The sequence below is a fragment of the Notamacropus eugenii genome, chromosome 4 (genome assembly GCF_028372415.1).
Source record: "Notamacropus eugenii isolate mMacEug1 chromosome 4, mMacEug1.pri_v2, whole genome shotgun sequence".
Lineage (NCBI taxonomy): Eukaryota > Metazoa > Chordata > Mammalia > Diprotodontia > Macropodidae > Notamacropus > Notamacropus eugenii.
In genome coordinates this window covers 52,732,989-52,749,634 of record NC_092875.1, presented here as the reverse complement: position 1 = coordinate 52,749,634, position 16,646 = coordinate 52,732,989, and the positions used below count along the sequence as shown (strand labels likewise).

Genomic DNA, 16,646 nt, shown 5'->3' with positions numbered 1-16,646 from the left:
AGATATACCCACACTGGTAACTTTGGTAATCACTTTCTGTTAATAGTGTACTTAAGTATCTCTTCACATATGATTCTGGGCTGTTAATAATACAGACCATGTTATAATTCTATATATACACTGAGTTAATTGTCAAAATGAATAATGGTTATTTCTCAATATTAGTGGGGCTCATTTCATATTGGAAGGTCCCAGAGGACTTGGAAGCTTGATTTACTGGGTATTACATTCAGCACTAAGTCCTATGCACATAGCCAAAGGACACTAGATGAAAAAAACTACCAAGAAATGTTATGTGGCCATTTTTTAACTCAGCAATAAGGTTAAACTTCTGGATACAATACAATAGTCCCACTGGCAACATGTTTTCTTTTACTTAGCCCAAGCTAGTTTGCTTTTGATCCCGGTGCTCTTCAGTGAGCCCAACTTTTGTGTCCTAATGATCACTTTGGTAGACCTTCCCCTTGTCCTCCCAGCCGGCCATGGAAGAGACCAGATTCCCCTCAGCAGCAGCGGCGGTAGCTGGAGTCCGGGCTCTGCCAGGCAGTGCCAGAGAAGAGAGGAGCGGAAAGAAGCTGGCCCCACCGACCTCTCTCTGGGCCCGGGCCCGCACTGATTGTAAAGAAGGTGCGACAGAAGAAATAGGACGGGGCCTTGGACCTCATGGCGGGAAGGAGAGCGTGAGCACCTGCAGGCAGAGACGGGTTTACAATCAGCCATACGTGCGCAGACATGAAATGCAGAAAATAAGGTCAGAAGGAAAAACTGAAATCCAGCTTCATCTGGTCCTGAGGACAGGAGACACAACCAGCTTCCATTTTTCTAGTGGAAGCATAGCTGTAAAGGATCAAGACGCTGTGAGAGATGGGCAGCAGTTACTGCCCAAATTCAAGAGGAAAGCCCATGAAGAACTGGACGAGAAAACGAGAATGCTACAACTAGGTCCTATTTGTTTTAGCCTTATAAAGACCCGGCTTAAGTCTGCTGATCAGTGCTGAGGAATTCTGGGCCAATCATTTCAGCATGACTTCTATGGACAGCGCTCAAGTATCCAGTCCCAAGCAAGATGTGGGCATTTTTGACTGATGTCTGCCCCCAGATAGTTGCTGTAATGGACGAAGATATAACTTAACTTCTGATATCATGGAATCCATATTTAGGACCTACTTAATAGAAAAAAATGAAATGCAGAAAATGGGCCACGTGACGTGACAGAAAAAGAGTTCTAGAAACGGTTTTTCTCAATCCCATTATTTTCATAGGGATTGGATTATAACACAGGGCCAAAAGATCTGTTTGCAGAATATAATAAAATGGAAGAAAAGGGTTTAAAAACAATGCTTTCACTAGGAGTGAAAAACCCACTGCTAGATTTGACAGCACTGGAGGATAAATCATTAGATGAAGGCTATGGAGTTTCCCCTGTGTCATCTACTTCCAACTCTTCAAAATCCATAAAGGGAGCTGGCAAGGCCACGATCATCACTTGATTTAACCATAGTGCTATGATCCTGGCAGCTTGTCTCAGGAAACATGAAGCACAAAAATGATCACAACAGTGAAAACAGCAGCACAGGTGGGAATTGAGGGGATTCAGACTTCTTTCAGCCACCAGTCAAAAGGGTGAAGTTACAGGAATCCATTGAATATGAAGATTTTGGGGAAAATAATAGCATAAAAGCAATTGTACTAAGCCTGAAGAAGTCAGATAGGTATTATCACGGCCCAACTCCAATTCAATCCCTCCAGTATGCAACAAGTCAGGATATTATCAATTCTTTTCAGAGTATTAAGCAAAACGTGGAAACTTACACACTGAAACTGACTCAGGTTCTTTCAAGTGGTGCTACAAGTAGTACCATCACAGCCCTATCCCCTGGAGGAACACTTAGGCAGGGAGAATTACAGCAAGTCATAAACCAGATGTTGCCCAATGACGTTCAATCAGAGCTCAAACTTGTATGTGGCCATGGGGGAGCTGTTGAGGCATTTCTGGTCTTGTTTTCCAGTTAACATGCCATTTCTAGAAGAAAAGGTAGTGAGGATGAGGGGTAATTTGGTATGATTCCAAGCTACTAAGCTCTGCCCATTTCAAGAAAAAAATTCGGAGACAATATTTAAGCACAAATTTGGTAAGTCACATAGAAGAGATGCTACACACGTGTACAATAAACTTCACACATGGCAGTTCCAGCGCCTGCTGAAGACATGAAGGAGCCTCAGGTGTTGGAGGCTTTGGTCCTTGGGATGCTCTCTACAGCAATTGTGGGAACACACCCTAAGCAGCTCACACTTCCCCCAGACAATACTGCAGGGATGTCTGCAGCCACTGGACTTAAGAGCTGATGCTATTGAACTTGCACATTCTAGAGTGAAAAGAGTTGTGGTTAAACTTGAAAACTGGAAGATAAATTAAGACGGAACCAAAACGAGCTGAATTAAAAAGACACTTTACTGCAGTTACTCAGGAACTGCTTTTGATTTGCATTAAGAGCTTCTTTCAGAAATAAAAAGTAACTAAAAAGGATGAATTGATAAAATCTGAATTGTTTTGTGTAACTTTTTTGAAGTACATGGCACAGGGTTGGAATTAATTTTTTTCTCTTCCACTGGATTCTCACATTTTACTGGATTCTGTTTGCACTTTACTTAAACGGGTTGAATAAAGCAGAGAGAAGTTGTCACTCTAACCATCAGGAGACAGTTGTGGTCAAAGGCTTCTTCTATTCTTGTGTTTCCTATGGAAATGAGAAGCATGTATTTATGGTTTGGGGTCCTGGAATGACACAAGGGGAACAGTTTTACAGAAAGTTTTGAATTTTTTTATGTAAATTTTTTTCAAGAGACAATGGAGCTGCATGTTTTGTGTGAGTGCATATATATGCACTGCTAAGATTTTTTAAGATGGCATATGCTTTGGAAGGAAACTGCTCTTTTAAGGATTTAAAGATCTTGTAAGTGAAGAGAACTTTAAAAGTCATTTACTTATTTTTGCCTCTTTCTCTTTTGAGAGAAATAAAAAGTATTTCTCAAGTTTGTTTTTCTCCAGTCTCTACCTGACTGTTAAACTAGTTTTGGTGAATCAATAGTCATTGCATACAATGGGAAGTGTGTGAAAGCAAAAAAAAAGTTAAATGTGATATTGTGTCTGGAATCTGTTCCACTTTTTGTTCCTAATAGGATCAACTCACTGTTTATCTAAGACTTACCTGTCTTGTATTAAAAATTCTACAAAAAAATAAGTCTTTTATCCATACTGTTTAACTGAAAAAAATTCACCATAAGATTAAAGCAAAATCCAATTTGTGAACATCATCAAGTATTTCTCTGATCAAATTTATTCAGGATAACTTCAAATAGTAATAGCATCCTATGCTTTAGGTTGGTCATTTGGTGGTCACTATAATTTTGTTGTTGCTGTTCAGTTGTTTCACTTGCATCCAGTTCTTCATGACCTTATTTGGGGTTGTCTTGGCAAAGACTCTGGAGTGGCTTGCCATTTTCTTCTCCAACTCTTTAACAAATGTGGAAACTGAAGCAAACAGGGTTAAGTGATTCAACCAGGGTCATACAGCAATTAAGTGGCTGAGACCAAATTTGCACTCAAGCATTTGTGACTTCAGGAGTGGTGCTCTATCCTTTGCTCCACATAGCTGCCCTAAGGCAGCTATGTGATGTGTGTATGTGTGTGAGTATGTGTGTGTAATGTGTGTGTATATATGTATATATTTGATCCATATAGTATAAAGCTACAAATTTTGACCAGAATTTGATATATTGGACAAAATATGGGTATGCTTTTACAAAGACATTTACAATTGCTCTCAGGTGATCCTTCATTGCTAAGGTAACACAGTTGTTCAACTTAATGTTCACTCTGCTTTCAAGAAACTTCCAATCTGTCCCATTCTTTCTCTGTCCTCCTTCACTGTTTTCCCTTCATCTACTTTTCCCCTTTGCTTTTACCACCTTTGTCTCTATTTCTCACTGCTGATCTATTTAATCACCTCTCAAACATGGCTAGATATAAGGACTAGTTAAGCTGGATCTGCTAACATTTTACTAGGCCAATGCCTCAACAATGGAGAGGTGGAGCACATTAAGAGATTCCTTATACATTATCAGGAAGAAATAACTGTGTATATATAGGACATGTATGGTATAAATGAAAGGTAATCTCCCAAGGAAAGCACCAGTAGTAGGGAGAGAGGAAGACTCAGGAAAGGCTTCCTACAGGAGGTGGAGTCTTCAAAGAAGCCAGAGATGCTAGTAGGCAAAGGTGAGGAGAGAGAACATTCCAGATGTGGGGCTCAGCCAGTAAAAAGACAGAAAGCTGGGCTATTGTCTCAGATTTTTTTTTGTCCTTACTTTTTTGACTTTTTGAATCCTTATTCTCAGATTTTCCAGGTCTCTTCTTATTTTGAGGGCTTAGGATGACTCTACCAAAGTTGTTCCTATCCTTGCTTAGGGTTTCTGAGGCCTAGAGAGTCCACTGGGCTAGCCTGTTCTTTCTTCTTCTTCCATGACTGACAAGATTGTCCAAGGAACAGCTGACCTTCCCAGGATTAAACACTAAAGACTTTAGGATTTACAGAAAGGTTTACTAGACACAAGGTTAGCCCAGAGAATAAAACCTGATTGAAGTTTTTGAGGCTTAGCCTCCTATTGGAGAGTTAATATGCTGCATTTATTCAGATCCCATCTTTACAATCATCTCTCTACCTCATTGCTTCTTTATTATTCTACTTCTTTTGAAAACTTGTTCCCTGAGCTGATCTGTTTTCTCTCCCTTCCCATAACTGAAAACTTGCAGACCTGGTTCAGGCTTAAGCAGGAAGTAGAGATGAAGAAAGGGAATGAGCCTCCAGACATTAACCAGAGAAACTGATAAGAAGGAACACGGAAAGATTGACCATAGTGGGACTGTGTACATAGGGAGTCCTGAGCTATTCATGCTGTCTCCCCCACCATTAGCTCAACATATCCTAGACACCTCCCCATCTCCATGTTGCCTCACAGATTCTGTTTACTTCATTTCATTCCAGCTTCCCATAGCAGGAAAAGGACATTTTAAGCATTCTCAAGTCCATTCTTCATCCTCCAGACTTATCCATCTCTACAACACAATCCTTCTCATGATAAAGATCATTTGCTGTGTTCTGCTTTTGTGATTGATGAGGCCCTAGCTCAAACTATCATTTTGTGAGATTTCCACGCCATGCTCACTTCATTGCCAGCTCCATTTCTCATTCTCAGGACTTCTCCTTGACAGTAGCTTTGCCTTGGGAAATATGAGGTGTTTAAGGAGGACTAGCACCTCTGGGGTGAGGACTTGCCAAGTCCTTTTCAGGGCTGCTTATCCACCTTTAGTGTCCATCTGACCCTCAACTGTCACCTGTGGCTATAAGCATACAGTGACTACACTCTGATAAAATCATCTTGACAGATGGGCTAAGCCAGATTGACAGAAGCTAACAGGTCTCAGATCCCCTGATGAGTTTGAAGGATGTCTATCCCAAACATATGAAGACTTCCTCTGGTGGAATGGGCAGCTGCAAACAATTTTTTTCTGAGGGCTATGAAGGCAGCTAAAGCAGACACCATGGATAGCTTAAAGTTTCATCCAACATTGAAGACATCAAGGGCATACACTGTATCCCAGGTCTTCACCTGGTCATCCTTGACTTTCTGTCTTGCCACTAGACTTCAATGACTCTGGAGGAGAGAGTGAAGCTGACAACTTTTGCAACTTTGCCCCACTTAGATCCAACTCTTGTGCAAGTCCAGACATCACCAATGATGCCATTGGTCCTCTTCAAAAATGAGGGACAAACAACAACAATAATATATTAAGGTTAAGAGGTTAAGACCATCTGTTATGTTTCTATTTACATTCCTAGCACTTAAACACTTCCTGGCACAGAGCAAGTTTTTCATAAATCTAAGATACCAAAAGGGGACTTGTTCATAGGATTATCATAGATTCAGGATTTGAAAGAACCTTAGAGTGCATCTAGTCTAACTCTCTCATTTTACAGATGAAGAGGCTGAGGCCCAGAGATTTTTATCAAGGTGGCATGGCTAGGATTTGAACCCAGGTCTTTTAACATCAGGGATAGTATTCTTTCTTTTATGTCACACTACCTCCCCTGGGACCACTACAACATAGGAGAGTTTTTTGGTGTATCATAGGCACTTAACAAATGTTAATAGACTTATCCAAAAAGATCTCTTGACGTTTAATGGACAGCAAGATCGATATGAATCCATAGTAAGATACAGTAGCCAGAACAACCTGATTTTGGGATGCATTGAGTGGAACAGTATTCAGAACAAGAGAAGTGATAGTCCTGCCCTGGGTAGTACTGTAGCACATGTATGGGAAAAATACTGACAGGGTGGAGCCAAGATGGCAGAGTAGAAAGATGAACCTGCTGTAGCTCTCCTCCCATAGCCCATAAAATACTTATAAAAAATGGCTAAACACATTTTAGAGCAGCAGAAGCCACAAAATGACAGAGTGAAAGAGATTTCCAGTCCAAGGCAGCCTGAAAGGCTAAAAGGAAAGGGCTATTGCACTGGTCTCGGAGCAGAGCACAGCTCATGGAGCCCAGCCCACCCTTGGCTGTGCAGCACTGCAAGGACAGAACTAGAGCAGGCTTCAGGGCATGGAATCATGGATGTCAATTGCAGTTCCCAGATTTCTCAAGGGAACAAATGCCAATGACAGTTTCAAAGGACAGTAAGAAAATCTCTTTCACCAGGGTTAGAAGGGAGCAGGGTCCTGCCCTAGCTCCCAGTCAGGCAGCAGCACTGACCATTTTTGGAGTCCTAGGCCTAAAGAACCTGAGGGAATTGAGCTGCTGATCTGGATCACAACCCTGAGTGGCGGGCTGGGGATGAAGAGGAGCACTGACTGGTGGAGCTAGCAGAGGCCCTGGAGAGGTAATTCTGCTCGCAGATCCTGGGCAGAAGAGTGCTTGTGGTTGTTACCAGATCAGAGCACAGGCCAAGAGAGAAGTAAACACTTCTCTCTTGATTGTGCCACCCTGGAGGAACTGAGAATTTACAGGTACCCAGAGTGTACCCTCCTCTTGACAAAAGTCTCAAAAGTCAAGTAACTGGCTGGGGAAATGCCCAAAAAGGGAAAAAAATAAGACTATAGAAGGTTACTTTCTTGGTAAACAGGTGTTTTCTTCCATTCTTTCAGATGAGGAAGAACAAAACATACCATCAGAGGAAGACATCAAAGTCAAGGTTTCAGTAAGAGAGGTGGAGGAAAAATTGGGAAGAAAAATGAGAATAATGCAAGAAAATCATGAAAAATGAGCCAACACCTTGCTAAAGGAGACCCAAAAAATGCTGAAGAAAATAACACCTTTAAAAATAGGCTAACTCAATTGGCAAAAGAGGTCCAAAAAGCCAATGAAGAGAAGTCTTTAAAAAGCAGAATTAGCCAAATGGAAAAGGAGATTCAACAGCTCACTGAAGAAAATAGTTCTGTAATAATTAGAATGGAACAGATGGAAGCTGTTGACTTTATGAGAAACCAAGAAATTACAAAACAAAAGCAAAAAAATAAAAAAATTGAAGATAATGTGTAATATCTCATTGGAAAAATAACTGACCTGGAAAATAGATCCAGGAGAGACAATTTAAAAATTATAGGACTCCCAGAAAGTCATGATCAAAAAAAGAGCCTAGACATCATCTTTCATGAAATTATCAAGGAAAACTACTCTGAACCAGAGGGCAAAATAGATAATGAAAAAATCCACCAATCACCTCCTGAAAGAGATCCAAAAAGAGAAACTCCTAGGAACACTGTAGCCAAATTCCAGAGTTCCCAGGTCAAGGAGAAAATATTGCAGGTAGCCAGAAAGAAACAGTTTCAGTGTTGTGGAAATACAATCAGGATAACACAGGATCTGGCAGCTTCTACATTAAGGGATATAAGGGTTTGGAATATGATATTCCAGAAGTCAAGGGAACTGAGATTAAAACCAAAAATCACCTACCCAGCAAAAGTGAGTATGATACTTCAGGAGAAAAAAAATGGTCATCAAAGCAATAGAGAACTTTCAAGCATTCTTGATGAAAAGACCAGAACTGAATAAAAAATTTGACTTTCAAACACAAGAATCCTGAGAAGCTTGAAAAGGTAAACAGGAAAGAGAAAACAAGGGATTTTATAAAGTTGAACTGTTTACATCCCTAAGTGGAAAGATAATATTTGTAACTCTTGAGAATTTTCTCAGTATTTGGGTAGTTGGAGGGATTATACACACACACACACGCACACATACACACACACACATACACACACACACATACACACACACATACACACACACACATAGACAGAGAACACAGGGTGAGTTGAATAAGAAGGGATGATACCTAAAAAAATAAAATAAAATTGAATGGTGAGAGAAGAATATATTGGGAGGAGAAAGGGAGAAATGAAATGGAGTAAATTATCACTCATCAAGGAGGCAAGAAAAAGCTTCTTCAGTGTAGGAGAAAAGGGAGAATATGAAAGGGAAAAAGGGAAGCTTACTTTCTTCACATTTGGCTTGAAGAAATGACATGCTCACTCAGTTTGGTATGAAAGTATATTTTGCACTACACAAGGGTAGGGGAGAAGGGGACAAGTGAGGTAAGGGAAGGGAAGGAAGACAAGAAGTGAGGGTAAATGGGAGAAGGGAGTAATCATAAGTAAACACTTTTGGGGAGGGACAAGGTCAAAAGAGAGAATAGAATAGGATGGAGGGAAATATAGTTAGTCTTACACAATATGACTATTCTGGAAGTCTTTTGCAAAATTACACATATACAACCTATATCGAATTGCCTGCCTTCTCAGTGGGGATGGGTGGGTAGGGAGGAAGGGAGAGAAGTCGGAATTCAAAGTATTAGGAATGAATGTTGAGAATTGTTTCTGCATACAACTGAGAAATAAGAAATACAGGTAATGGGGTATAGAAACCTATCCTGCCCTACAAGAAAAGAGAGAAGAAGGGGCTAAGGGAAGGGAGGGGTGTGATAGAAGGGAGGGCATTTTGAAGGAAGGGGTAATAAGAATGCAAAGCGTTATGGGGTGGGGGGAGGGGAGAGATGGGGAGAAAATTTTGAATTCAAAATTTTGTGGAAACAAATGTTGAAAACTAAAAATAAATAAGTAAACATTAAAAAAGAGCTGGCAAATCTTTTCCATTTAATATAATCAAAATTATCTATTTTGCACTTCATTATGTTCTCTATCTCTTGTTTGGTCATAAATTTCTCCCTTCTCCATAAATCTGACAAATACACTATACCTTGCTCCCCTAATTTGTTTATAGTATCAATCTTTATACCTACATCACGTATCCATTTGGATTTTATTCTTGTGTATGATGTCAGGCTTTGGTCTATGCCCAATTTCAGCAACAACGTCATCCAGTTCTCCCAGCAGTTTTTGTCAAACAATGAGTTCTTATCTCAGAAGCTGGGGTCTTTGGGTCAATGAAATAGTAAATTACTATATTCATTGACTACTATGTCTTGAGTACCTAACTTATTCCACTGATTTACACCTCTGTATCTTAGCCAGTACCAAGTGGTTTTGATAATTACTGCTTTATAATACAATTTGAGATCTGGTAGGGCTAGGCCACCTTTCCTAGCATTTGTTTTCATTAGTTCCCTTGATATTCTGGACCTTTTGTTCTTCCAGATGAATTTTGTTATAATTTTCTCTAGCTCTAGAAAATAATTATCTGCTACTTTGATTTGTATGGCGCTGAATAAGTATATTAATTTAGGTAGAGTTGTCATTTTTATTATATTAGCTCAGCCTATTCATGAGCAACTGATGTTTTTCCACTTACTTAGATCTGACTTTATTTGTAAGAAAAGTGATATGTATTTGTGTTCATGTAGCCCCTGGGTTTGTTTTGGCAGGTAGACTACCAGATATTTTGTGGTGTCTACCATAGTTTTAAATGGGATTTCTCATTCAACCTCTTGCTGTTGGACTTTGTTAGTAATATATAGAAATACAGATGATTTATCTAGTTTTATTTTAAAACCTGCAACTTTGCCAAGATGTTTATTATTCCAAGTAGTTTTTTACTTGATTTTCTGGAATTCTCTAAGTATATCATCATATCATCTACAAAGAGTGATAACTTAGTTTCTTCTTTGTCTATTCTAATTCCTTCAATTTCTTTTTCTTCTCTTATTGTTACAATTAGCATTTCTAATACCATGTTGAATAACAGTGGTGATAATGGACATCCTTGTTTCACCTTTGATCTTATTGGAAATGCATCTAGCTTGTCCACATTGCATACTTGCTGATGATTTTAAATCGATAGTGCTTCTTATTTTATGGAAATTTCCATTTATTCCTATGTTCTCCAGTGTTTTCAGTAGGAATGGGTGTTGTATCTTGTCACAGGGTTTTTTCTGCATCTATTGAGATAATCATGTGGTTTCTGTTAGTTTTGTTGTTGATATGATCAATAATGCTAATAATTTTTTCTAATATTTAACCAGTCCTGCATTCCTGGTATAAATCCTACCTGGTCATAATGTATTATCCTCGTGATAAGTTGCAATATTATGTTTTCTAATATCATATTTAAAATTTTTGCATTCAGTAGACTGAATTGCTACTATTCAGTAGACAAATTGTTCTATAATTTTCTTTCTCTGTTTTGGCTCTTTCTGGTTTAAGTATCAGAATTATATTTGTATCATAAAAGGAATTTAGTAGGACTCCTTCACAAATTTTCCCAAAAGTCTATGTAGTTTTGGAATTAACTATTCTTGAAATGTTAGATAGAATTCACTTGTAACTCCATCTGGCTCTGGAGATTTTTTCCTAGGGAATTCCTTGATAGCTTGTTCAATTTCTTTTTCTGAGATGGGGTTATTTAAGTATTCAACTTCATCTTCTGTTAACCTGGACAATTTATATTTTTTAAAGTAATTGTTCATCTCATTTAGACTGTCAAATTTATGGACATAGAGTTGGGCAAAGAAATTTTTAATTATTGTTTTAATTTCCTCCTCATTGGAGCTTAGTTCACCATTTTCATTTTTGATATTGGAAATATGGTTTTCTTCTTTCTTTTTTTTATTCAAATTGACCAAAGGCTTATCAATTTTAGTTGGTTTTTTCATCAAACCAACTTGGTATTATTTATTACTTCAATGGTTTTCTTAATTTCAGTTTTATTAGTCTCTCCTTTGGTTTTCAGTTTTTCTAATTTGGTATTTACTTGGGGATTTTCAATTTGTTCTTTTTTGAGCTTTTTCAGCTGCATGCCCAAGTCATTGATCTCCTCTTTCTCTATTGTTTTTTTCATGTAGGCATTCAAAGATATAAAACTTCCCCTAAGAACTGCTTTTGCAGTATCCCATAAGATTTGGTAGGTTGTCTCATTATTTTCATTCTCTTAAATGAAGCTGTTGATTGTTTCTATAACTTGTTTTTTAACCCACTCATTCTTTATGATTAGATTATCTAGTTTCCAATTAATTTTTTTTTCATATTTCCATGGTCTTTTATCACATATAATTTTTATTGCATTGTGATCTGAGAAACATGAATTGACTATCTCTGCCTTTCTGCACTGGATTGTGAGGTTTTTATGGCTTAGTACATAATCGATTTTTGTATATGTGCTATGTACCACTGAGAAAAAGATATATTCCTTTCTACCTCCATCCAGTTTTCTCCAGAGATCTATCATATTTACCTTGTCCAGAGTTTTATTTACCTCCTTAATTTCTTTCTTGCTTATTTTGAGGTTAGATTTATCAAATTCAGAGAGGGGAAGGTTGAAGTCCCCCACTAGTATCGTTTTGATGTCTATTTCTTCCTGTAACTCCCTTAACTTCTCTAAGAATTTGGATGCTACACCACTTGGAGCACATATGTTTAGAAACGATATTGCTTTGTGCCTTTTAGCAGGATGTAGTTTGCTCCCTTATCTCTTTTGATTAGATATATTTCTGCTTTTGCTTTTTCTAAGATTAGGATTGCTACCCCTGCTTTTTTGACATCAGCTGAAGCACAATATATTCTGCTCCAACATTCTACCTTTACACTGTGTGTATGCCCCTTTTTCAAATGCGTTTCTTGTAAAAAAAAAAATTTTGTTAGATTATAGTTTTTAATCTATTCTGCTACCTATCTCTGTTTTATAGGAGGGTTCGTCTCTTTCACATTCCCAGTTATGATTACTCTCTGCCTTTCCCTCCATTCCATTGCTCCTTGTTTATGCTTTTAGTTCTTCCTTCTCCCTTCCCTCCACAATAGTTTTAATTTTTGATCGCAGCCTCCCTCAGTCTTCCCTCCCTTCTTTCTACCCCCTCCCTTTTTATCCCCTTTGCCTTTACTACTTCTTCTCTCCATTTTAGCCTCCCCTCTATTTTCTTTCCCCCTTCCCCTCCTACTGCCGGTACAGGTGGTTTGTGCCCTCCTTGAATCCAGTCAAATGAGAGTACCTCTCAAACAATGCTCATCTCCCTCCCCTCTTTCTCTCTACTGTAATATATCTTTGTGCCTCTTCCTGTGATGTAATTTATTTTTTTCTTCCTCCTCCTTTTCACATCTCCCATTACAATCTCTTCCTACCCTTGAAACTAATTTGCTTTCATCACATCATTTAATTTATTCTCACTTCCTCTATTTATGTATATCCTTTTTATATATCATCATAAATATACAATTCTCAAGAATAACAAGTATCATCTTCCCTTGTAGGGATGTAAACAGTTTGCCCATATTGAGTAACAATTTTTTCCCCTGTTTACCTTTTTGTGTGCCTCTCTTCAGACCTGTGTTTGAAGATCGAATTTACTATAGAGTTCTGGTTTTTTCATCAGGAAGTTCTGGAAATTCCTTATTTCACTGAATATCCATCTCCTTGCCTGAAATATTATGCACAGCTTTGCTGGGTCATTAATCCTTGGTTGTAGTTCTAGGTCCTTTGCCTTATCGTATTCCAATTCCTTTTCTCTTTTCATGTAGAAGCTGCAAAGTCCTGTGCGATCCTGACTGTAGCTCCTCAATATTTGAATTGTTTCTTTCTGGCTGCCTGCAGTATTTTCTCCTTCACTTGATAGTTCTGGAATTTGGCAATGATATTCCTAGACATTTTTAGTTTGGGATCCCTTTCAGGAGGTGAATGGTGGATTCTTTCAACAATTATTTTGCCCTCTGAATCTAGGACTTCTGGGCAATTTTCCTTGATGATTTCTTGGATGATATTGTCCAGGCTCTTTTTTTCAGAAAGCCTTCTGAAAGGCTGATAGACCTTTAATACTTAGATTTTTTGGTAGACCAATAATGCTTAGATTTTCTCTCCTGGATCTATTTTCCAGGTCACATGGTTTTCCAATTAGATATTTTACATTTTCATCTATCTTTTCATTCTTTAGAGTCTATTTCACTGATTCTTGATGTCTCATAGATGGATTAGCTTCTACTTGCCAGATTCTAATTTTTATCAAAATGTTTTCTTCAGTTAATTTTTGCATCTCTTTTTCCATCTGTCCAATTGATCCTTTTAAGGAGTTTTTTTCTCTGGGTAGTTTTTGTACTTCCTTTTTCATTTGTCCAGTTGTCCTTTTAAATTCTTCTGTGATTTCTTTTTTGATATTTTTAAAGTCATTGATCAGTTTTTCTTCTATTTTTCTCATTTGATTTTTTTTTATTTTAATTTTTAACACAATTTATAACAAATAAAAGCAATTCAAACTTTTGGTCATGTGATACTTCTTTTTAAAACATTTACAATGTGGACTACACAAGATTTTTTTTTAAACGTTAACCAACTGAGATACAAATAATATTTATGTTGCTAACTTCACAAGCTCTTGACCTAATTGTCTCCACAGTATTTCTAAGAATTAAAGGACCCTAACTTATTGTTGTTGGCCTAAGGTCCTATGCTTAATAGCTTAATTTTAGACCTAACCTCAGATGTTCCCCTACCAATAATCTATAATTGAATAGATCTGGTATTAAGCTTACAAACCTTTTGACTATAGGAAATTGCCACCAAGAGTAGGGACATTGTAGGGATACAATATCTCCCCAAATTCATGTCAATTCCAGGCAGGATTAGATTATCCACTTGCATTCAGTCAGGCTAAAAGTCAGCCAGGTGTCAGTGGGGAAATTGAGTCAGGAGAATCCTACCTCAGCCCAGGCTGAACAGCCACTCTCCCACCCTTCCCTTGAGATCATCTTATGCAGTTCATATCAGCATCTCACCAGCTTACTGGCATAATGGATTGGAGGCTCAGTCTACCTTTCTTGCCACCCATACCTGGAGTTAGACTCAGAAGAACAGTCACTTAATAGTCCCATAGCATCTAAAAATGGCAAGTTCCAATAACCAGGTTTCAAATATGATTATAATTTCACTTTGGCTAAGGAACATCTTTTCAGGCAAGTCTTAAGTGGCTTACATGCCTTTCTACACATGTTCTAGTTCCTGATTAAATAGCAATCATAAAGCCAAATTTACCATTGAAACCTTAACTTTTCCATCAATGCCAAATTTTGCCCAAAGTACCTTCCTCTGGGAAATTTAGACTGAAATTCTTTTCCCCAAACTAAAGATGTCATTGATATTCTCAGTAATTAATTCAGTCTATTTTTTTAATACTAATTGCTTTTACCTCACTTTATAATATGTCCAATTTTTCATCCCAACACTTCCCTCCCCCCACTTCCTAATACCTTGCATTCTGATTACTCCTTCCCTCAATGTACCCTCCCTTCTATCACCCCCCACCCTTCCCTTATTCCCATATTCCCTCTTTTCTTGTAGAGCAAGATAAATTTCTGTACCCCATTCCCTGTAGTTCTTATTTCCCAATTATATGCAATTAAAAATTCACAACATTTGTTTCTAATACTTTGAATTCCAACTTCTGTCCCTCCCCCCCTCCCTCCCCAGCCCCACTGAGAAGGGAAGCAATTCAGCACAGACTAAATATGTGTTCTTTTGCAAAAGACTTCCATAATAATTATGTTGTGTAAGACTAATTATATTGCCCTCTGTCCTACCCTATCTCCCCTCATTTTCCCCTACAATTGACCTTGTCCCTTCTCAAAAGTGTTCATTTCTAGTGACTCTCTTCTCCCATTTGCCATCCCTTCTAACATTCTCCTCACCCCCATTTGTCACCTCCTCTCCTGCTTTCCTGTGGTGTGATATAAATTTTCATATCAGATTTAGTGAGCATATTATTCCCTCCCTCCTCAACCACATGTGGAGACAGTAGCTTTATTTTTCCCCATCTATTCTCCGTTATCTCTTCCATTGAATAAGATTTTTCTTATCTCTTTTATGAGTTATAGCCTGCCCCATTCCATTACTCCCTTTCTCTTCCCAGAATTTTCCTCCTTCACCCCTTAATTTTTATTTTAATCTATTTTATTTTTTTGTGTGAGTGGACATCATCTCTTCTGATATAACACACCCCGTACTCTCTACCTATCTATGTGTATGTGTGTGTGTGTGTCTGTACAATCTCTCCATCTACCTAAATACTGAGAAAAGATTCAAGAGTTAAAAATATTTTCTTTCCATGTACTAACGTAAACAGTTCAGCTTTAGAGAGTCTTTTATGATTTTTCTTTGCTGTTTACCTTTTCATGCTTCTCTTGATTCTTGAAAAGTCAAATTTGTCTATACTGATCTGGTCTTTTCCTCAACATGAATGCTTGAAAGTCGTCTATATCACTGAATGACCATTTTTTCCATTGAAGTATTATATTCACATTTGCTGGGTAGGTGATTCTTGGTTTCAATCCCAGTTCCTTTGACCTCTGAAATATTCCATTCTAAGCCCTTTGATCCCTTAATGTTGAAGCTGCCAGATCCTGTGTTATCCTGATTGTATTTCCACAGTACTCAAATTGTTTCTTTCTAGCTACTTGCAGTATTTTCTCCTTGATCTGGGAACTCTGAAATTTGGCCACAGTATTCCTAGGAGTTTCTCTGTTTGGGTTTCTTCCAGGAGGTGATCGGTGAATTCTTTCAATATTTATTTTGTCCTCTGATTCTAGAACATCAGGGCAGTTTTCCTTGATAATTTCGTGGAAGATAATGTCTAGGCTCTTTTTTTGATCATGGCTTTCAGGTAGTCCAATAATTTTTAAATTATTTCTCCTGTATCTATTTTCCAGATCAGTTGTTTTTACAATGAGATGTTTCACATTATCTTCTATTTTTTCAAATTTTTGGTTTTGTTTACTAACTGCTTGGTTTAACTCAAAGTCATTCATTTCTCTGAACTCAATTTTCTCTTTCAATGAATTATTTTGCTCAGTGAGCTTTTGAATCTTCTCCTCCATTTGGCTAATTCTGCTTTTTAAGACCTCCTTCTCCTCCTTGGCTTTTTGGACCTCTTTTTCCAGTTGAGTTAGCCTCTTTTTAAAGCTGTTATTTTCCTCAGCATTTTTTTGGTTCTCCTTCAGTAAGCTGCTAACTTGTTTTTTAAGGTCTTCCATTGCCTGAGCCCAGTTTAAGTTCCTTTTAGAGGCAGAGGCCTTGACTTCCTCTGACAGTATGCCTTGTTCTTCCTCAACTGAAAAGATGGGGGAGACACCTGTTCCCCAAGAAAGTAACCTT

At 38.0% G+C, this 16,646-nt stretch overlaps 1 pseudogene; it reads left to right on the top strand.

Annotated features, from left to right (window-relative positions):
• Positions 1-648: 648 nt before the first annotated feature.
• Positions 649-2,212, top strand: LOC140502184 (general transcription factor IIH subunit 1 pseudogene; annotated as a pseudogene).
• Positions 2,213-16,646: the final 14,434 nt, after the last annotated feature.